This window comes from Adiantum capillus-veneris, chromosome 15 (genome assembly GCF_014529385.1).
Source record: "Adiantum capillus-veneris isolate H3 chromosome 15, ASM1452938v2, whole genome shotgun sequence".
Taxonomy (NCBI): domain Eukaryota; kingdom Viridiplantae; phylum Streptophyta; class Polypodiopsida; order Polypodiales; family Pteridaceae; genus Adiantum; species Adiantum capillus-veneris.
Genome location: NC_140945.1, coordinates 140,232,628 through 140,257,245, shown reverse-complemented (window position 1 = coordinate 140,257,245; position 24,618 = coordinate 140,232,628).

Here is a 24,618-nt window from a genome sequence, read left to right as displayed (position 1 = left end):
TTTAAAAATCATTTTGGCTTTCATCTTGTCCCTTTTTGCCTTCTAAGATTTCCTAGGACTTGTAATTGACAAATTTTCTATCTCGGTTTGACTGGTTGGGAGGTTCCTTACAGGCTCTTCTGCTTGTGCTCTTGTTACAGCATTCATTGGACTTGTTGGTTCCGTTTCTGATCCACTTGAGCTTGATACAATTCCGATTTTGTTCATGGTAGCCTTCCCTTTGCTATCAGGGTTTTTTGGACAATGTGAAATGAGATGGTCATTTGTACATCCCTCACGGTACCCAAAGAATTTGATACGCTCTCCTTTGCGTGGAAAACTTCTTGCCCAATGATCACTGTCGCATTCATAGCATGGTCCTACTGGTGGTGGAGAAGCTTGTGGAGCCCCCATTGGTTGTCTGATTCTAGGAGGGTATCCCCTAGGTCAATAAGTATGAGTTTCCATGAACATGAGCATATTTTCATCAACCACGTAATGGTTTTTTGTTGGTTGTGCTATGTATGATGATTTTGACATCTCTTCAGAAACTATCCATGGAAGTTTTCCTTCAAAATCATAGGCACTACCGTCTAACCTTCTCTCATAGGAGCTTTCTTAATATTCTTGGTAGGAAACTACCCGCATATGCCTCTATGAGTAGTGAAATCCGTATCATGGCTCTGTTTTCTAGTGGTAAAGGAGGCTGATGTCCCAGCACAAGTTGAGATTTCTCCTACCCTTGGACTACATTATTTTTCCCTACTTGGTATCTTGGAGGTGTGGTAACTATTGCCCTTCAGGTGGCCCATATAGTCTTTCTCTAACATAGTTTCTATTGCAGAAACATTCGTGGGTCTCATGGTTCGTCCATTTTTGTTAAATAGAAAAACACTTCAATACAGGCTCTACATTTTCTCCTGGCCTGGGCTGTGTGTTACACCACTGAGTTGGATGATCTCCTCCACAAGTGTGAGATTTTTGTGTGGGTTGTTTCCGTGTGCTTAGGTTCATCCTGTCTCCTTGGTTCATCCTTATGATCACTTCCTCGATCATTTGATCAACTTATGGCATAGTTGGGTTTTTCCCACCCAGTTTCATTGTGGATTCAGTAGTGGTTAAAGAGGTGGTAATCGTCCCTTGGTCTCTATCCTCTGTCACCTCCCTATATGCCTTACAATTGTCTACCAAATGCTGCGCCTCTTTCGTGACTTGCTCAAAAGTAGCACATGTCTTTAATTGCAAGTCTTTTTTGAGAGTGTCATTTTGCAATCCTTCTAGGAAAATGATTGACAACCTCTCATCCCGAGGTAGTTCTCTAGCAGGAAATCTTTCTATGTATTGCTTAAATCAAAGCGAGGCTTCCTTCATTTTTTCTTTCTCCTTTTGTCTAAATGCATAGATCTGGCACGACCGTATTATGCTTAATTCCTCTCTTTCAGAATTCCTCTGCAAATTCTTGAAGAAGTTGCTCTATACTTGGAAATTCTTGATTGTTTAATGGCTAGAACCAGGTCAAGGCCTTTCCTTCTAGGGTTAGTCCAAATCTTTCATATTGAGTATGGAAAGCGGTTACCTGTGTGACCTCAACACTTGTTTGAATATTGAAACATGAGCGTACAGATCTCCCAATCCACTATATTTTTTGGGTATACAGTTTTCCACTCGAGATGGTCACATGCATCTAGACCCTAGAACCATCCTAACCATCCCTGGTCCTCCTAACATGGTCTCTCTAGTTTCATATTCTCCCCTTGGCACTATGTCCTCTCTACCACACGTTCATCAGGTCATTTTGTTTGATCAAGTGTAATAGTCGTAGGGATCCTAGTTGCGTAAGTCAACTCATGTACTAAATTGTCCCTGTTACCATACATGGAGAAATGTTGATCACAACTTGTGGCTAAAATACAGCTCTCAATAGATAACAAATAAATCTCAAAGATAATGATACTGTGTCTCTCAAAACTAAGGGTTTTGAATTAAGAACTTGGGACCCTTGCCCACGTTCATTGTCCACTTACAAGGCTTGTAGTATCTAAGTGAATAATAGGAAATGATAGACTATATTACAATTTGAGAATCATTAATAGCAAAATTACACAGCTTCCTTCAAAAAAATGATTGAATACATCAATGTTTGGTGTGTATCCGGCTTTTAGGTGACATTAGGTTGTATCTACCAAACAATTGTCCAAGTGACCAGGTGATTGCATACATTCTTACCAAAGGCCACAACAAGTCACGCTTCATCCTCTTGTGCTCCAATCTTTGGAGTTTCTTTGGCCTCACTCTTTTAAGATGGGCCTCGTTGCTATTATAGTAGCTTTCTATACAGGACATTGTAATCATATGGGTAACATGCAATGTGCACACTTCGCACTTACATATTGTGACCTCTTGGTCAGTTGTGGGTGAAAGCATGACTAGGTGGTACACTTTTATGGGTTGATTACTAGTTTTGAATAGCTCCACTATTAGACGTGGTGCGCGGTGAATTTTTTTGCAAATTAATTCTAAATTTGGTGCCAAACAGCTTTTTAGATTTTCCTCTTCAAGATCTATCAAATGATATATCACACGCCTTGGGTTCTTTTATCTTTGTCAAAATATATTACAACTATTAATTTGCCAAATAGTGATGTCTTTGACACAGCTTTGGTGTCCACCCTGTCATGCTTTCACCCTTGTATATTTGTACATAGATACATAACGCACTTTCATATCATTATTGTTGGTTCATATTTTCACATTTCTATAGGGGCTTCGGTTTTTCCCTTGAACTTTCCAATGGTTTTTTTCATCCAAAGCTAGAGATCTTTGTTTGAGTGGGGGTGTTGGAGCTATTTCTGGCTCACTCTACTCAACATGGTCTCAACTATATATATGTATCTTGTCCTCAATATGAATCAGCCTTTAGGAGTGTACATGGTGTGTCTCTTGTCTCATCTATCTACATCTCAGCATGTCTTTGGAGTCCAAAGAAGAAGGGTAAATAGTACGTCACATAGAGACATGAAGTATGCATCTCTACACTCCCTGTTTGATAACCAGAACTCTTGCATCTCTGTGTGGTACAAATGATGATTTTTCTTGATCTAAAATTGAGAAACCTATACGTCACTCTGAAGTGAGAGGTGTAGTATCATGCCTACTATACTCCACGAGTTGACCCCCATTAAATTCTAACTCAACTTTGTGGTGAGAGATATACTATTGAACCACACAAGTGAGAATCTAATTCTATCCTAAAACCCTTCCCTGCAGAAGCAGCGAGCTAAGTGGTTGCACAACATGAGAAGACCGATTAGATTCTACTTACTTCTCAAGTGACACAAATAGCTACACACCATGAAGTGGCCTATGGCCTACAAGCCAACTCTATGGTGAGAGAAAGGTAGCTACACCACATGAGTTTGACACAACATAGAAAAACAATTTAGTACACATAAGTAGGTAAAAATTATACCTCAATAGTCGTGTCGATAAATGCAGTAGAGATCTCCAACTAGGTAGTCTCTCAAACCTCTGCAATGCAAACAATAGTCGTCGATCTCAATCGAAGTCGGCGACTATCTTTTTAAAAGTAAATTTTTTGATCGAAGGATACTCTAATTGAAAGATCTTTTGATTAAAACTAAAAAATATGGGTATTCGACCATTATTGGAGATTTTGGCGTATGATAGCGTTTTATACGTATATTTTTTTTAGTACGGGTGTATAAATGCAACCTAGGAGAGGCCTAGTGAGCTTAATCTCATAGAACCCGTAGATTATATTGGTGATTGATACTTTGATGAGGAGGAAAACATGTATATTGCTGTTCTTAATCCTTTTATTGTGTACAAATGGGGATTAGCAAGCACCAAAGAGAAAGTTGACGAAAAGTAAATGTGGCTACATGTGTCAGCACCAACAACACGCATGTGGGCTTATTTAAGTATGACAACAGGGAGCAAATTCTCCACTATAGGTGCGAGGAGCCCAATGTGAGGACAAACTAAAAAGTCTAAGAAATTGAGGATAGGCACATAACCAAAATGAGACAAGATTTTCATTCCCTTTTGAGACATAAGTCCTAACCAGCGATGCCACAAAGAAACACTTGGATGCTCCGTTACACAAACTACATGGTTTCTAACATTGGATACATGTAGCATGTACAAAGTCCCAGACTTTGAACCACGTGCTACCCACTAAAGAACCTTTGGTGATCTTCCACAAACTATCACCAAATGTGCAGTAATATCCAGTGTCATCCAATTGTCCTGTACTAATCAACATGTTGGTAAGCTTCGGCACATGTCTCACATTCTTGAGCCTGAATGAAGAACCATTCTGAATTTTTAGCTGCACATCACCGACACCAACTATGTCGCAAGCAAAATCATTGCCAAGACGAACACAACCTTTATGGACTGCATCATATGTACTGAACCACTCTTTGTGAGGAGTCACATGAAACCATGCACCTGAGTCAATAACCCAATCCTATAAAGCATAGTCATCAGTGGCAACCAAAAATGTTGAATCCATGGCAGATGTGAGATAAATGTCTCATCAGACTCTTCAACAAAAACATTGTTGATCTCTTCAATCTTTATACTACTTTCCTTACTCTTACCTTATTCCGACTTCTTGTCTTTACCTTTCTCTTGTTTCCACTTTAGACAATCTTTCTTCATATGACCCTTTTTGTGACAATGTGCGCTCCTTGCCGCACTGTCGAAGCAAGGGACTTGCCAATACACCGTATGCGAGCCACAAACGGCTCCAAGCACACAACAAGCCTAAACTAGCAAGCTCAAGAAAACAAAGGGTGTGTCACTCACCGCTCTACGCTCGCCTTCGTGGTGGATTCCTCGCCGCGATGAAGAAGAAGCTGCAGTCGTGCCGCGCTCAACCGCTTCGCCGCCGTCGTGCCTTCGTAATGCTCGATCGCACACACACTCTCCCTCTCTCTCTCTCTCTCACACACACACACAAGGAGGTGAAGAAGAAGAAGAAGATGGAGATGGAGCAAGAGCACTCTTCAATTGCACAAATGAGAGAATGAGTAAAAATTAGGTTTAGTTGGCTTTTATAGGAGCTCACCCCATTCACACTTGGGCGCCCATGCTTAACCAACTAATCCCTTGAATGTCCAAGTTAAAGTGCGCCTCTCATCGGCGATCACTCTACCTTTCCCTATTGGTCCGACAAGCCCGGTACCTGACTCTACCAAATACATAATACACGTCCGTCGTAGGTGATCGGTGTCCGTGTGCCGTGAGGGTTAACATGCCCCCCTTCCTGATGTAGATTCCGTCCTCGGAAGCTATTGAGTTGAAGCTGGTTCGTCGAGGTGGAAGAGCATTTGAGATGAATGTCCTTAGCCTTCTTCAGTCACTGCAAAATCAAACAACATTGGCACAGTAATTGCATTCTCTTAAAAAGCATATGCAGTTTTAGGTAGACACATTGATTGGTAAAAGAATTTCAAACAATTTGTTAGCAATGAACATTAAATTGCAATGTAATCAAATGCATAAACAGATGTAAAGGCAAAAAATTAAACAAGTCTGGGGTCACTAATTTGACGGTCGAAAAGCACTAGAGATCGAATATTAATACCATGGGTAAGCTTCTTAACTTTCTGTGGTCAATTAAGTTGTTTAATCGCGAGAGCCAAGTATTCATGTTCAAGGGCTGACTAGAGGCTATATCTAGAAAACCTTGTAGTTAAGCTACCATAAAAGGAATTTCTCATGAAATCATCGCCTGACTGATTACTTTTTCTTTGACCCCCCAAGGTCTTTTCACATTGATTCAATTATGATGTGTGTGCTTATTTTGTATGCCTTGGGTTTTTTGCTTTTCAAGGAAAAGCGCCCACACTGGGAACCTCTAGGGCTCTAGTACCATAGGCAATACATGTGAGTGAAGTACCAAATCAAGCTGAGATTTCTCTTCCAGCTTAAAATTTTACATTGTGGCACTTTGATTTTTTGCTTGTTCATTTTCAGCATTTAAATTTTGTAACTTTGGGGGGTCATATAACACTGTTACCCTCCCCAGGCTCATCACATTAGTAAACTCCCTTTATAATACTTAAGCTAAAGGTCACTAGGGTTAAGCCCACTAGAAAGCCCTAGTACATTTCATACAATGCTGCCTAAATCGGATTAAGAACCTAAGTAACCATTGCTTATTAGGAATGCATTCCCCATGGTATTAAGAGAAGATTTCTAATACCTAACTTGGTCAAACTAGCTTAGTCGGACTGCTTGATTTTTAAACCTAAACAAGTGATTATGACAAAAGATTGCATTGAATTAAATGTTTGATACTAACCAATGCGCTGAATAGTATGCTACCAATCACAATCAAAGCAGACAAACATAGATGCAAAAAGATAAGGGCAATGCTAATGGACAAGAAACACCTGTTTGTGTTGATGGTCGCGCTTGATTTGAAGTGTGAACGAGAGAAAGGTTCCATGAAGGTCCAAATCCTATCAATAGCAACACGCTCCTGTACACACTATGAAACACAAACAATACCTCTAGGAGGCACATCAGTGGGAAAAGAGAACTTTTCTAATCACTCAACTCTAAAACAGAAACACTCCTATCGTACTAATCTTACTTACCCTCCATCACTCAAGTGATGAGGATCAAAGGTGTTTTATGGCATAGGTTTCTGTTTCACTGTACCAGATGTGACATGTGTAGGTCTGAGTCAATGTTTTGCTTTTATTGTGCATACTCGTTTGCTAATTGCTCTTGCTCCTTTTTTTTTTTTTTTTTTTTTGTGAGTATAAAGCTTTATATGTACATTCCCTAAGATTGGAATTGAGAGGTCAGGGGAAAAGGTTGAGAGGGAAACAAGTGAATAATGACTGTCAACAAACACTCCCCCCTTCCTTGGGTAGATCATACCGTTTGAAATGAGCTTGTCACCCTTTGAACCCAATTGTTCCAGTTGGTAATAGGTGAGGATTTTTGCCAGTAGTTTTCTATTACCCTAGGTGCCTCGTCAAGTTGCAAGGGTGGTAAGGTACTCTCCCAGGATCGAACTTGAAGTGGTTCATCAGGTGATTCTTGAACACTGGGAGGTGTGGATTCTTTTGTAGCTTCATGGAGGTCCACTACTATAGATGGAGGCTGTGTAGAAGCTTTTACCTCTATGGATGTATTACATGATGAGCTAGAATCTTCCTGGGACTCCCCCCTTCCTGAGCTAGGTGGAACAAATCGTTCTTTCTTTGGTACCCAAACTAGCTCTAGAATGGGTGTGTAACATTCCATGATTTTTTCATTTCCACGATCATTGATTCGTTTTGGAGCTACGGGATTGGGCTCACTTGGGTCAGGTGATAGGTAAGAGCACAATCTACGTTTTGGCACCCAGATTTGATCATTTCCTTGATAGTAGCCTTGGGCTTCCAATAGTCGTTTAGGGATCCATCGCAACATTTTCTTACTTTTCTTGGAGCGAGTGGTACGTTTCTTACAAGGCTTCTGTTTTTTAGCACTAGCTATGGTCGCTAAAGAAGCTTTAGGGACCCACTTGTATGTTTTCTTCGTTACCTTAGGATGAGTCTTGTCGGAAGCGATATGCATTGCTTGTAGCATATTTAAGGGTATACGCATTTCATCCCCCTCAGGTGTTACCCAGGTCGTCCCCCTATTTCCCCAAGTGTCTATGGTTGATGCTAGGTGGACCCAATCTACATTGTCCGATTCCGTCATACCCGGTAACACATCCATGTAAGGAGAATCTTGGCCAATGTCTGTATCCTTCTTACAAGTGTAACAATATTGTAGTGGGGCCGAGTGAACTGTGGTGTCAGAGCGATGATCAATAATGGTTTTACTCCCTAAGGGGTGTACCTTACCAGTCACCAAATCCACTCTAAGGACAGAGTCTTGGAATTGCAAATAGACATGATTTTTAGACCAATCGTGAACCATTTGTGCTTCCCTCATGAATGGTCGTCCTAAAATCATTTCATATGACATAAGGTGTTTAGAGAAATCCATTACAATGAACGTATGTCGCACCTTGTATCCTAGAACTTTGATCTTAAGATCCTTGAGCATCCCCATAGGTTTGGCTATGGTACCATTTGCCATCTTTACCACAATGTTAGTAACACTGAGGCGGGGTTTTCCCATGGATTCCCAACAATCTTTTGTAACGATGCTAACTCCCGCACCACCATCAAGAATTCCCTTTATAGTTAATCCCTTGGTAGTGATGGGTAGGGTCGCATTAGACTCGTCGCCTTCAAAATACTGCCCTAATTCGTTAATGGGTACCTCAATCACAGACTCGTGTCCATCTAAGTCAAGTGATTGCACATGATTTTCCTCATCAATCATAATCGAGTCAGGCCTATTTGGTTGCGCAAACTGCGGTAATCCCGTTCGTAGCTCTCCGTTAAGGAATGCTCGAAGTGCAAGGAATAACTCAGGATCTCCATACAGCTTTGCTATGATCGTGGTTCGGACCTCAGAAGACATGAAGTCCACTAGTTTGGCAACATTCATTGGCGTTTTGCAGGGTGTAGGTCCTTGACTAGGAACTGGTGAGGATGGAATCTCATATTCCTCAATGGGATCAGGTATTCCTTCGTTAAACATCCTCTCCAACAAGAAGGGTGTATGCTCACTTTCTGATGTCCCGTCCTCACTCCCTTCTTGGATGATACTAGATATGGCTAACGGTCTATGGTTCATGTGGGGTGGATGAACTTGCGTGGGAAACACTGTGTCATGAATTTTTACATGCATGGGTTCTGGTTCTAGTTTCCTTTGAGTCTCCTCCACTAAACCTCTTAGATGTTTCACCTGCTTAATCTCATCTACTGGGTTTGGGTACGTCCCAATCTTCTTTTTACGATTCTTTCCTTTTTGCCCCTGCGGTTTTTCTTGGGGGTCTTGGATTGGATTTGGAAACACTTGTGGTGTTTTCAGAGGCTCTTTATGGTTTTCTCTCATTCGGTTTTCATTTGGTTCCATGTTACGGTTTTCTTTGTCGGTCTTTCCCTTTGTGGTATTGGTTCTAGTCTCCATTGTCTCGACTGAATCTGAATCATCCTCGAGGTCATTCATATACACGGGGTCATCTCCTGTTCCTATGTTTGTTTTGGAACTTGGCTTTGAATTTTCCGTATTCTGCGACTTCTTCCTTCGTGTCTTCTTTTTCTTTGCTTGGATAACTGACGCGGTATCTCTCTCTTCGAGGATATGTCCTGGCCCTTGAAGCATGGACCGTGTAATCGCATAAGCAGGTGCGACGGGTGGTATTGGCGATGTCATACTAGCAATTTCGACCAAATTCAGGGGTGTGATTTTAGGCGCATTTGGGTTATAGGGGCATTGGGCAATCAAGTGATCTATGCCACAACGATTACATGTGAGTATTGGCATTGCAGACGTGCTCCCTTGATTCACTTGCATCTGTGCAGCATTCTTTTGCAGCCTAATAGGGCATTCCGCTACTCGATGTGGTCCACCACACTCGTAGCATTGAAGAGGTGGCCTCCTAGCCTGGGTGTTGATATTTTGACCTCTGGATGCGAGAGCAGCAGCTTGATAAACCGGCTTGACTTGTCCCCAACAATCTTCCATGTAGTATATAGGACACTCTTCCAATGTATCAAGTCCGTAGGCAATACTAGTGTCTATTTCCTCCTCACAACCATCTGCATAAGCATTAGATGGCTCGCAACCCACTTGGTTCATAGGGGCGACTCTTGGATGCGGGGGCTGCGGTCCTAGCACAGGAGGTGGTAACGGTGTAGCTTGTACAACATTTTGAGATCTAGGGACCATGTGTTGCGGTAGTTGCTCAACAGGTGGAGTAGGCATCAATACAGGAGCTCGAGGCGCATCCGTCCAGGCTACAGGTGGTCTATTTGCCATCATACGTTTGATCATTAAACAATCCTTAGCTTGGTGACCATACCTACCACATGCGTTGCAAGTTCCATTAAATTTTACTCTAAACGTAGGGCACTCACTAGTGCTATGTGGACCTAAGCAAATGGAACACCATTGTTGCTCCCTTCTTGGATACATGTGACTATTTTGAGGGGGTCGATTATCCTTAAGAGACTCTTGGATTGCCTTGGTGAGGTCTATCAAGAATGTCTCAAATACCTTTGGCTCATTGGCAATGGGCTTTGCAGTCATGGGTTCATACTCAATGGCTTGTGAGCTAGTGGATCTCGTGTCAGTAGACACCCTCATGCCTGCTATCATCAAGTTGTCCTCTAATTGGATTGCATTGGCAGTGACATCTTCCCAGGTTGTGATACCTCTAATCACTAGTCCATTATAGATTCCTTCATTCCTCAACCCTCGAATGAATCGATCAAGCAGTTGGTTATTGTTGAAGCGCTCATTTACAGGGCAGCGAGAGTTTAAGTGCTTTAGACGACTAATGAAGTCCCTTACTGACTCTCCTTCCTTACGTTCGGCCTTCTGTAGCTGAGATGCTACACCCCAAAGCACACCTTCTCGTATGTACTCTTTTAGAAACAACCTTCGAAGGGTAGGGTAGATTGTTTTCTCGTCCACCCTTAGGGTCCTATACCAATCTCCAGCCTTCCCACTTAATGTCAAGCTTAAGGCATTGCACTTATGTAGTTCGTTGCGTTCCCCTAAGGAATCACATACTTGTTCAAACACTTCAATGTGTTTCCTAGCATCTTCGTCCCCATTGAATTTTTGCGTGAGTTTGGCAATTTGTACTGCCTTACTTCTAGGCTCTCTATCAGAAGCATGACGCATATTTTCCGCGATAGATCGACCTATGGTTTGAGCAAACGCTGCCAAGTCACCTATGTGAGGAGGTAGGGCCGGTGGAGGTACTCTTGGAATCATATGTGGGAGAGGAACGGGTACCGGTCTTGGCATATGTGTAGATGATGCAGGATATGGAACATAACCGGGCATAGGTCCACTCGGATAAGGGCTAGGGAGCGGCACTCGAGGAGCATAAGCAAGTGGTACAATTGGAGGTGTGGGGGCCATGTGTGCATAAGGGGCTAGAGGCACATATGGTCGAGGGCCCATATTAGGTACTATGACACTAGGTAGTGGCACTGCGCTAACCGTAGATGTCATCGGTACATTCTCTGTCAGGCTTATCCCTGGAGTGAGCACTGTGTTTTCCTTAATAGAGGGTTGAGCCAAGTTAGGGAAGCTAAAGTTTTCGCTCGGATGCTCAGATTGCATAGAGACCCCAGGTGAAATGACGTAAGATGGGTCCATGGGGCTCATTAGAGGAGTCTCCATTTGAGATAGAGTAGGCTGTTGAGCCTTGCTCGTATCCAGAAATCTCATGGGGCCAGTTGAGAGTATATTTACCCCTCGGTTTTGCCTTTCTGATTGAATAATGCCATGGATAACATTACAGATCATTTTCTGTTGATCTTCGATGCTCGTGGCACTAGAGGTGGATTGTACAATCTCTATCCATCCTACATGGTAGGCGTGGCCAGAGTGTAGATCCGTCAACACCTCAGTGTGGAGGTCGTATGTCCAATGATCATTAAAGAACAATCCTTCTAGAGTCGACGTGTTAACGGTTTCTTGTGAGGTAGAAGCAATGTTGCTTCCCGTGGTTTTACTTGTCACCAACGGTACTCTAGAGGGAACTTCTGAAGGAGGCAGCTCAACAGGGCCTTCTTGGTAAGAAGTTGGTAGGATATCCACATGGACACTCTTTGGGGGTGTGGGGTCCACGTGCGATGTGAAAGGAGATTCCACTTCCCCACCCCCTTCGTGTGCTTCATTTGCATCAGGTTCCGAGCGAGTAGCTCTACCTAATGTTTCCATGAAACGGCTAAACATACTAGTACTAGGCTGTGGAGCTTCGGGAGGTGCATGGCCTTCTCTCTCAGTGTTTTGGTTAGGGTATGCTTCCATGATTTCTGAGTCGGAGGAGGAATCACTAGCGGCTATTTTAGGGTCTTGGGTGGTGCTACCTTGTGTCCCCGCTGAGGGTCTAGAGCTTATCGTGGATGGGTAATGGGTATCCGTATGAACAGAGGCACCCTCAATATGCTCGTGTTCTAGCACCCGCCCAGAGCGTAAGTGCATGTGCTTTTGATACCCTAAGGTGTCAAAAAGCTGCTCTAGGAGGCCTTGTGATTAGTTTTTAGCGTGTCTTTTGTTTGTTTTTTTGCTAGATTTTTTTGAGCGTGTCGTGGAATGGGCCGTGTGATAGCTCAAAACGAGCGTATCGGTCAGAGGGTCGTGCCGTGCTTTACAGCCCTCCGTTTGGTCACTCTATGCCCTCGGAATCCCTAAAACTGTCAATTTCCAGTAGGGAACTAGGCCCAAACTAGAAAGTCTAAGGGTGCAAGTGGGAAGAGAAAGGGGAAGAGTGGAGGACTTGTCCCACATGCTCTCATTCTCTCTTGAGGGAGTAGGGTATATATATAAGAGTGAGTCTAGTATATATCATAAGACTGAGGACTGAGGCCTGGGCCTGGGCTTGGGCTTGGGCTTGGGCCTGGGCTTGGGCTTGGGCCTGGGCCTGGGCTTGGGCTTGGGCTTGGGCTTGGGCTTGGGCTTGGGAAAATGATCCCGATCCCGATCTATCTAGCTTGGGCTTGGGCTTGGGAAAATGCAGAAAAAACGCAGAAATTGCAGAACTTGACAGAGATTGAAAACGCCGAACTTGAAATTGCAGAAATTGAAAAACGCAGACAATAGCAGAAATTGAAATTTGACAGCAATTGCAGAAAACACAAAAAACAGATATCTCCACACACCCCTTCCCTGCCTTTCCTATGATAGAAATTGCACCACAAGGAAGCGTAAAGTGCTAACCGAGCTTAGTGTAGGGCATATCCCCGGCAGCGGCGCCAAAAATGTGCGCTCCTTGCCGCACTGTCGAAGCAAGGGACTTGCCAATACACCGTATGCGAGCCACAAACGGCTCCAAGCACACAACAAGCCTAAACTAGCAAGCTCAAGAAAACAAAGGGTGTGTCACTCACCGCTCTACGCTCGCCTTCGTGGTGGATTCCTCGCCGCGATGAAGAAGAAGCTGCAGTCGTGCCGCGCTCAACCGCTTCGCCGCCGTCGTGCCTTCGTAATGCTCGATCGCACACACACTCTCCCTCTCTCTCTCTCTCTCACACACACACACAAGGAGGTGAAGAAGAAGAAGAAGATGGAGATGGAGCAAGAGCACTCTTCAATTGCACAAATGAGAGAATGAGTAAAAATTAGGTTTAGTTGGCTTTTATAGGAGCTCACCCCATTCGCACTTGGGCGCCCATGCTTAACCAACTAATCCCTTGAATGTCCAAGTTAAAGTGCGCCTCTCATCGGCGATCACTCTACCTTTCCCTATTGGTCCGACAAGCCCGGTACCTGACTCTACCAAATACATAATACACGTCCGTCGTAGGTGATCGGTGTCCGTGTGCCGTGAGGGTTAACAGACAATGATAGCACTCAATGTCTTTTTGGCCACATAAATTGCTACGAGATTTTCCTCTGTGATTCTTCTTGCCCTTTTCTTGTGATCAACCACGAACAATGACAGCATTGCTAGTACCACTAGGAGTATCAAGATTCTTCCTACTAACCTCTTTAGTAAGAAAACTACCCTCAACATCAGCACATGTTAAACCACCAGGAGGTGCTGAGTTACTTATGGTTGTGCAAAAAGTATCCCAAATTTATGGTAACTTAACTAGCAAGAACATTTCTTTGACCGAAATGTCAAAATTAACTCCCTGCAAAGAAAACTGACTAAAAATTGTGTTGAACTCATTGAGATGGTTGCACCCTCATCCATCTTCAAATCAACTAACTTTTTCAGTCAATAAACCTGTGATGCTGCACTTTGCTTCTCATACAGGTCACATAACTTCTTCCACAGCTCGTAACTAGTCTTTTCCATGTTCACATTAAAGTACACATTCTTTGACAAAGTCAGCATGATGGTGGACTTGGAAAGCTCATCCAACTCCTCCCAATCACACTCATCCACATTTTCAGGCTTTATGCCCTTCATCTTTATCGGCGGGGTCTGCTCCTTCTGTACTAAGATATTGTAAATTTGTTCCTTCCAAAATGGGAGGTTACTGCAATCTAACTTTTCAATGTTGAACAAAGAATTCTTCGATGATGAAGCCATCACTTGACAAGGAGAATAAGTGATAGATCCGCTCCACTAAATAAAAGTTGAAACCTTTTGACAAAGTCTCCCCTGCAAAACTAACTTATAAACCCAAAACAAATGTGTACAATGACTAAAATGCTGATAGAGGTGGCTAAACTAGCAAGATATAATCAATATGCATGTGATAGAGATTGTAGAAAGTGTCAGCAATGAAAACCTGTACGCAGAAGAACCGACAAAGGTAGACCACCCTCCTGTCTGAACTGGATATCTCTCAAACTATGCAAAATTTGCAGAAACTTCCTTCTGCAAAGTTGTAGACCACGCAGAAACGATTGGGTAACATGGGAATGGACATGAAATAAGAAATTTTTATAGGTCAAACCAGATTTATAAAAATCTGTAGCTTCTAATTCACGCCCTACAGGCAGTGTGAGTGACGTATCTCAAAATTGGTGAAGATTTTGAGAAAACATTCTTCTACAAAGTTGAAGAGGACAAAAAACTAGTCAAAACATATCAGCAAAAATGTGCTGCAATTTTCACTGCTTGTCCGCCTACCTCCCCGTCTTGCTGAGCTCCAATGGTGCTCCAATACCTGAGCTCTGATACCAGTTTAAGTGAGTGTGCGAGAGCGTGTATGTGTGTGCAGCAATGGAGAAGAGAGAAGAAGAGATGAGACACAAGTTTGGGTGGACTCCAAAGACAATACTGTTAGGGTTATGAGTCCTTAGTCTTTTATGTAGAATGAATGGTCAGTGTTAGTTCTCGGTTAGTCTCCGGCTGCCTAACACTCAGGCGTGGCACATTTGGCTTTACCACCCCGACATGTAATACTTAGTGTGCAATGGAAAGATAGATAGCCCTAGAATAATGGGTGTATATATAATGTACAGGGAGAAAAACCTCATAGTGAGGGAAAAAATTGCCTCAGCGGTCCTAAGTGTGTTCACACACATCACTACCACATGTATATGGTAACAAATCCCCCCAAGAGTGATGCGGTGAATGAGAGTTGGCACATAGAAAAAGGTACGTGCCATGCCTTGAGGACATGATCGGTCCATAAAGGGGAGTAAGCCCAAATCTTTGCAAAAAGCCTCAAACTTCTCACGAGATAATGCCTTTTTGAAAAGATCTGCAAGGTTGTCCTATGTGGGCACATAAGCCAAGTTGATCTCTACTGCTGGGATTCTCTCCTTGACATAGTGTTAATGTACCTCAATGTGCTTGTGTGATCATGAAAAATTGGGTTCCTCCCAACTACCAATGCGCTCTGATTGTCAGTGTAGATAGTGTTGACAATGTCGTGTCCAACACCCAGATTGTCCATAAGACGTGTGAGCCATACACACTCATCCATAGCTATGCAGACTGCCTTGTACTCAGCCTCACAACTAGCAGTGGCCAAACTAAGCTGCTTCTTTCTCAACCATGATATACACAAACTGCCAAGCATGAAAAAAAACCACTTGTGAACACTCACGTGTCACAATAACCAGCCCAATTTTAGCTATGTAAGTCTAACAAAAATGATCCCCTGTAGGGATAAAAAGAAGCCAAGATGTAAAGTGCAACTCAAGAAGAAAAAAATCCTCTTGAAAGCTTAACAATTCTTAGACCATAGGCTATGCATAAGTGTGTTGTCCTTTGAGACTACAAATTGAATATTCGGCCTCGTGTTGCATACATAAATGAGGCGTCTTGTTGGTAAAGAGTGACATCTACAGGATCACAAGTATCATGAAGACGTAATTTCAAACTTCTTTCCATGGAAGTGGTAATAGGTTTGCAATCCTCAAGTCCAAACTTACATAGCAATGTCTCTATGTAACTTTTTTAATACAAGATAATACCATCATCACATTGCTTAAATTGTATACACATGTAATGATGTAACAGCCCCAAATCTTTCATCTTGAATGTAGCATTTAAATCAAATTCAACAATATGTCTCTCATTTGGTCCAGTGATAAACGAATCATTCACATAAAGAACCACAATAAGAAGTACGTCACCCTCATGCTTTACGTACATTGTGCTTTTTGTTGGACTATTACAAAAGCCTCGTTTGACCAAATGAGTGTCAGCCTTCTCATACCAAGCATGAGGAGATTGCTTCAACCCATACAAAGATTTCTTACATTTGCATACTTTAACCTCTTTTCCTTTCTTGAAAAAACCGTGAGTCTGCGTTACATAAACTTCCTCAAATATGTCACCATTCAAGAAAGCAGTATAACAGTGTCGGATTGATGTACATCCCAACCAAATGCGTTGCCAATTCACATAGAAAATGCACAGTAGTCATATTACAAGTGGGGCCAAAAGTCTCTTCATAATCTATGCCTTTTTGCTGTGCATAACCTTTTGCAGCAATTCGATCCTTATGGCGATCAATCTCACCATCTAGCTTGTGTAAATTCACTTTGTACCGATGGCCTTTTTACCAGAAGGAAAATCACATAAATTCCATGACATGCACAGGAGAAAAAACCTTCTAGTGAGGGGAAAAATGCCCCGGCGGTCTTAAGTGTGTTCACACACATCACTACCACATGTATATGGTAACAAGTCCTTTGAAATCTCATGTGGAAGACTCATTAAGTCAACCGTATCTGTTTGTACCGAGAGCTATGGGATCCTTGGATACCCTGGACTGTATGTTAACACATCAAGGTAGTGCGTCTATAGACATGATATTCACTATAATGATATCGGATTTTAGAATTGAAATTTGGGATATAAGACCTGAAGGAAGGGTGCCTGAACAAGTCTCTTCCAGAACAATTGTCACTGGTTATGAAATGAGAGAGGCTATGGGTGGAGAAACTAGATTGATGAGGATGTTTGCAGAAACAAAAAAAAAGCGACCTTGTCAAGTGGCTAAGTGCATGCCAAAGAAGTACAATGGATCAAGAGATCCATATATGCATGTTTTCATTTTTAAGCAAGTCCTAAGAGTGGAAAAAGTAGACAATTTCCATACACAATACAAGGAATTTTGGTTAACATTGGAGGGAGTGACATCGACTTGGTTCCAGCCGCTAAACAATAGAGATTTCTTGAACATCAATCAACTCTTACAAGAGTTGTGGAGGAATTATCTAAGATGGAAACTAATCATAACATCGTCTGTCAGATCTATTCTTTTAGAGAGAAACAAAATGAAAAGGTGAAGGAAGCTTCACTTTGTTTCAAGTAATACATCAAAAGATGTCCATTGCAAGAGTTTCCACATGATGATCGATTATCGGTTCTCTTTATTGAGGGCTTGAAAAACAAAATTCTCAAAAAGGACTTTCATTTAAAAGCATGCAAGACATTTGAACAAGTCACTAAGGAAGCATTGTACCTAGTAGACAATAGAAAAGTATACGGCGAGGTTACTGAAGACTTAGAGAACAGTTTTAGCAGTGCCTTGTCTACCATCAGCGAATCTACTACAAAACAAAGTCCTCCTGCTTCAATCACACAAAACATGGACCAATTGGTTGAGTAAGTGGTCTGCATAATGAATTAGACCTACCAAAAAAGTCACAACCTGAGGCCGCAACAACCACAAGTAGTCAATTCTCTAAGAGTGTTGAAGTGGTGTGCCATAGAGCATAAATACATGAACCATGACACTAGGGAGTGTTTTTATAATTGTGACCATGACATTGTGATGAAATGGCATTATCGACCATCAAGAATGCAACAATTTCCACCTCCTTCAAGGTACCAGATTGGACTAAACAACACGATACAAGGAGGGGAGAAACTGCAATCAATATTGGGGCAACAACTGCCCTTAATTATCTCATGACAATTGAGAAATTGTGTGTTAAAGCCAACAAAACCTCTCATAACTCAGTCAATGATGCTACTTAATTACTATGTATTATGAGGAGCCAATTGAGAGTTACGTAAGGGATACAGAGGAAGTAGCTTATACCACTCGTGAGAGTCCATTTTGGGCCAGTGCGATGAAGCAAATGAACCCTTACATGTGGCTCAGACATCTAGAAATCAGTTCACAATGGACAAAAATTATGTTTTAGAAAACTAGAACTACAAGAGCCAAAGGGTTATCCTCCTAGGGTAGGGTAGCCAACGCTCTCAATACCTACTTACCATCTCTCTCTCTCTAGCTACTATCTACTCTACCTACTATCTACTCTATCTCTCTCTACCTACTCTCTACTCTATCTCTCTCTATCTAAATAATCTCTACTCGCACTACCTACTTACCCTCTCTCTCTACCTACTATCTACTCTATCTCTCTTTGTCTAAATAATATCTACTCTCTAGACCTACTTACCCTCTCTCTACTCTATCTCTCTCCCTAATCATCTCTCTCTATATTCTCTTCTCTCTTTTATCTCTCTCTATGTAATCTCTCTTCTCTATCTCTCTCTTACCACCTCTATCTACTCTCTCTTTAACCAACTATCTCTAACCTTCTCTCTCTTTATTTTTCTCTCTCTACTCTTTTCTACTATTTCTACAAATTTTCTCTCATTTTCTCCCTTTAATCCACTCAAAAATCTCATTTTTCCTCTCATTTCCCCCCTTAAATAGTCTACTCAAAAATTGAAAATTTCTTTGCATTCACTCTATTTTTTCATTGATTTCTTTTTAAAGTTCAATTTTTTCTTTGAACTCATTTAGTTATTTTCAAACTTAGCAAATTTTATCAAATTTTTACTCAATGAAACCTACATCAATCATGAAATATTTTGCTCCCTCTCCTTTGATCTCTCTCTCTCTCTCTCTCTCTCTCTCTATTTCTCTCTCTCTCTCTCTCTCTATTTCTCTCTCTCTCTCTCTCTCTCTCTCTCTCTCTCTCTCATAATAATCACACATTAATCTACCTCTATCACACATGCAAGCAAAGAGAACAAGAACCACAAGCAAACAAGAGAGGGATCATGCAAGAGATGAGATTTACTTCTACTCTTAAGTCTACATCATGGAGAACCTTGCTAGTGGTGATCATCGCCTACAATATTCCACCATGGGAGACAAACAAGGGTAATATACCTATTTTGTTGCTTGCACCAAGGAAGTACAAAGTGGAAAATATTGATGTCTACTTTTAGCCATGAGGAGTTGGAGGAGTTTAGGGCATCTCCATTCTTGATGTTTCACTTCCAAAGGAGAGGAGAGAGTCCATTGTGAGGGGTATTCTTATGTGAACTATGAATGACCATCCTAGCATTGAAGCAATTTCTGGTTTGTTTTGTTCATTATTCTTGTTCTTTAGCATTTGAAGTTTCGAAATTTTCTCTAAGGATATGAGTGCAAGGATTTCCACATCAGGCAACAATGTATATCCTACTTGCGGGCCATCATTGGTGATATGGAAGCAAGATCACTTTCACAAGGTAATCTACCCACAAAAACACCGTTTCCTACCCAAAAATCATAGTTCTAAAATACAAGGATCCAAATAATAAAAAGACGCCTCTAAAATGAACAATGGTACATTGAGTAAGAATATTGGAAGAGCACTACAACAATGATCCACCCCATCTACTCCACCAAAAGGTGTGTCAAGGTAGTCCATATTATTATGGCTTTCATATTGAAAGGACTTAAATTTACAATGTCTCTTGGATTCTATGCACATATTCAAGAATATTGTGGGCACCCTTATGGTCCACACATTACATGCAAAAGCGACTCATTGGGGGCGACGGAGGATTTGAGGGCCTTGAAACCTCTTTTTACATCTGTCAGTCCATGTTGACGTCCCAATGGAAATATTTTTCTTCCTAAAACCCCATGGATTCTAGAGAAAGATGAGCTTGATCAAGTGAAGGGTGTCATTGCCTCTATTTGCACACCAATAGGATACATGAGATCACTAAAGGGAGCTTTCCCAAAGGCAAAAAAATGTCAAAGTGCTCAATTGTATGGATTGAAGTCTCACGATTGGCACAAGATGCTACATGTAATTCTTCCATTTTGATATTGTCCCTCATTTAATTTAAATATTGAATTTTATGTATGACTTCAACAATATCTTGTCTTAATATTTTGACATTGTAGTTATTTTTTCCCGTGAGTATGTGCACATGCAGAAAAAGAAAGTGAGGGAAGATATTTTTAAACTCAACAAAATAGTAAGATACATCATATCTATATACCACTGAGCTTTTCTATATACACTAAATCATCAACATGCACTTAGTATAATATTTTGTGTTATCTCGTAGATTTGTAAGCTCCAAAGAAATTGAAATAGATGCCTTCATTGCTGCTTAAACGCTTGCCATGTAAACAATGTGTGCCATTGAAGATGCATTTCCTCGATCTGTTCTTATTAGCCAAGTCCACCTCTTGATTCATGTGGTTGAGGAGATAGCTATATGTGGAGTGTGTATGCATGATGGATGTTCTTTGTAGAGAGGGTTCTAAAGACTCTCAACGATTTTATTCAACTATGGGTCCAACCAGAGGCAAGGATGGATCTTACAAGAGGCATTTGTATATACTTTAGAGTATTTAGAATCTTAATCACAACAAACCTATATCTGGCAACTCCTAGAACTAAATTCGGATAGAATTTGATAGCTCTAGCCCCTCTGGTTCTCAATAAAAATGCAGAATTTTGAGTCTCAAGAATGAGATAGTTATCTAAGAACCAACTCACATTTCTTGTGCACAAGAGATCCTTTGTAATAAAATCTAATATCTAAACAACCCAAATGATTTTATCATATGAAACGGATCATTTAATGTGGGAGAATAGACAGGAACAAGGGCTCAAATATAGACATATGCTTACGGGTCTATCTCAACACAGGGCCAATGTTAAAGGGGTCCAAATGAGAGATGATCTATCAAAGAGAAAGTCTAGCTAATGGAGATTAAAAGAACTTAGGGTTAGCTTCATTAAAGACGTCCAAATGTTAGTGTTGAAAGAAGAAATCCAAATGTTAGTGTTGAAAGTCCTTTGACCTTAGGTAAGCTAGGGATGCGCTTAAGGTGGGAACGTGGTCCAAGCTTGAGGTGCTTTTCATGCTTGATGACTAAGATGCTTGAGGTGCTTGTCATGCTTGAGATGTTAGGGCTGTACTTGAGGTGGGAACCCCTGCCCAAGCTTGAGGGGCTTAATGGCCGAGCTTGTGGTGAGAACCGGACCCAAAGTTGAGGGGCTTGAGGTGTCATAGAAGTCAAAAAATATTCCTACAAGGAAGGAGCATGCCATGCAGATAGGGGGGTGGTTTCTTGACCACTCTCTCTCTCTCTCTCTCTCTCTCTCTCTCTCTCTCTCTCTCTCTCTCCCCCAAAGGGCACCCCTTGCTCAAGAGGCAAGTAGGACACATGTCAAGCCCCTAGCTAGGTTGCCCTCAAGGAGTGTCCAAAGCCTATTGGTAGATCCCTAGAGAAATCCAACGATAATTTAGTTAATTTATTTTATTTTTTTTGCATCTATCAATTCCACTCTCTCAAAGGGGAAAGGGGGACACTTGTCCCAGGGCTACCCTTGTTTCTTGATATACACCCAGCTTGTAATTAGCTAGGCTTGGAAAGACCAATGAGATTTCATCTAGACTCTAGAAGAGGGGGTCAACCCAAGAAAGGAGGGGGGCTGCTTGCAGTATATAATCCCCCCCCCCCCAACACACACACACACACACACATTCATTGTGTGAAGTTCAAAGTGCAAGAGCTCCATCTCCTTCTCCAAGCTAGTAGAGAAGTTGAGAACCTACATCAACACTCTTGGCTATGGAATGCAAATCCAACCAGGAGTCATCCTTCAATGCTTAAGCTTTCCACCTAGTCCATCTTCATTACTAAGCTATTATGTATACTATCAAGAAGAGTGATGATAAGTGAGGAAATGTTTCTTTCTCCTATAATTTTTTCTTGTTCCTCTTCCCTACCCTCATTTCCGCTATCTCTCTCCACCTTTGAAGGTGTTTGAGGCCTTCAGACTGAGGCTGGAGATATTAATGCTTTTTACAAAGTCTATGGTATCCTCGTGATGCATGAAGCTTTTCATCTTCATTGCATCACCTAGGTCACAAGGAACACAGATACTATAGTGTACCAAGTCTTTCTTGATGAAATAATCTATAATACAAAATCCTATTGGAGGGGGGACCGGCTCCACATAAATCCGGTCCTCAGTTGTTGTCAAGTTCTCTTAATTCTCTCTCTTTTTCTAGTTATTTGCTAATGCTATGTTAGCTATGAAATGTGCTCTCTCCATACTAGCACTCTCTCTACCTACAAGCTGGAATTTCCTTAATGAGATGCTCACTATGTCATTCTCTTTTCTCTACAATCTAATTTAATAGGCCAATTCCATTACATTGGTATCAGAGAATTTGGTTTCTCTTTTCTTGCTTAAGAAGATAGGTCCTTAAGTATCCTATTAATGGCTGATTTTGTTAATTATGTTAGGGTGAGTGGGATTGGGATCTATTATTGGTTTTGTTGAGCCCACTATGTGGGATATGGTGCTCACCTTGGGAGCTTCTGTCTTAATGAGGGCTTCACTAAGTCCTCCAAGCTACACCGTGTAGCTACACACTTCCAAAAATCGGGTCAACAATGGTGGGCTAGCCTTCGTGGAAACTGTGAAGCCCCAAAGACATGGAAAACTCTACGTGTTTCCATCATGAAGCAATTCCTTGCAAGCGATGCAAAGGACAAAGTTCTTATGGAAAAGTTTGAAGCTTCTCTTCCATGAGTCCATTGAAAAATATGTGGACAAGTTTTGGAATTTACATCTCAAGGCTATTGTCTTTCAAAAGATAGACTTTGTTGAGAAAAAGAAACAATTCTATGCGGGATTACCCGAAGAGTTGACTCAGTACATCAACTTCAACGGCCTGGTTCTATCATCAAAGTAATCCACCACACCATGGTTGCTTCACGCATCAAATTTTCAACAAGGGGCTAGACTGAATGTCAAGCCCATGGAAAACAAAGACAAGAGTGATGCAAAGGGAAAAACCAATGCCCAAAATTCTTTCCAAGGCAATTCCAACAACAATCGGTCCAAGCAGAAGGATGTTTACAAAGACCACTGTTTTTCGCAAGTGAAGATCTTGAAGCTTTTCGCAAGGACCACTGTTAGAAGCTGGACACACCCCATGGCAACTAACTACTCGGAGGATTATTATTTTTTGTAATTATTCATTCATTGAGGAAAACCTGATTTTTCACCTTGTAAGTATTGGGACTTACAGAAGTTTCCAGATTGTATCCCAGTTTTGATAGTTAGATTGAGTAGATGGTTGATTTTGGAACTTTAGGATTTGAGAAATTGTAAGGTATATATACCACTTTTTGACCTTAATGAAGAACCTTTTGTCATTTTTAAAAACAAGTTTTGAAGTCTGTGAGTGAGCATACTGTGTACGAGAGAGAGTGTGAGCTTCATCTTGACGCTACATGTGCTCCGATGGCCGTAATCAAGTGAGGAGAAGTGCAGCGTGTTGCCCCCGACGAGAGCTACGCGCTGATACCTACATTGCGGGCGTACGGTCCGGTTTTGCGAGCTCGTTCTACGAGCTTCATCGGGTGTTTGGGTGAGCATACGTTTTCCGATTTGCATTGCAGCATATCTACGCGTTCACATTGAGTAGAACTACACATTAGCCACTTTAGATTTCGGAAACGAAGACGTGCAGATTTTGGCCAGACATCCTACGTGATTTTGCACCGGGTGTTTTGGGTTGGGATTTTGGTTCATAGACCTTAGGGAGAGCGACCTATTGGTATTAGTAGGGTCTCCTTCAAATTCTATGGTGTTTCGAGATTGTTTGATGGATGTTCGTCTCTAGAAAGCGTCGTAGGAAGTTTCCTCTTATGCACTCTTGAAGGCTGTGACTTAGACAATTGCTAGAGACCTCTGTAGGAATTAGTTAGGACTCGGTCGAGTGTAGGTTGACTCCTTTTGGTTGCTTCCACGCGCATGCGGGTCGAGCTTTGTCCTTAGCTGACATTACATGCTAGGTGAGTTCTCACTGTGCTGATGTCCGTCGCGGCGTATCCGTCCAACATTGGCGCCGCTGCCGGGGACGAAAACCTTCGGTAGGTGACCGAGACTAATCTTTGAGGATTGGGATTTTTGGCTTGCCAAGAGTCTTGTTTTACGTTTAGATAGGATCATAGGATGGAGGACTCTCTAGGTCTTAGAGGGAGTCTAGGAAGCGTGTGTCTGGCCTAGATCCTTCGACTTAGGTAGATTAGGTAGATCAAGATAGTTTTAGGTAGTAGTCGAGTTCTTGAGTAGGAGTTGGAGTGGTAAAAGCGGTGAGAGGAGAGCTTCAGAGTTTGGAGAGGCCAAAAAACAACCAAAAACACCATTATCACCATTTCACATGATAAGTAGGAGTAGAGTAAGTAGGATATCATGATTTAAGATCTAGAGCATTTCATGCATGTACACTTGCTTGATAAAGTTATCACAAGTTTGTAAAAGACGCAAAAAGACGTAAAAGTGTGTTTGAAAGCCTAATTAAAGTCCAAAAGTTACTTTGAGTGTTTCTGA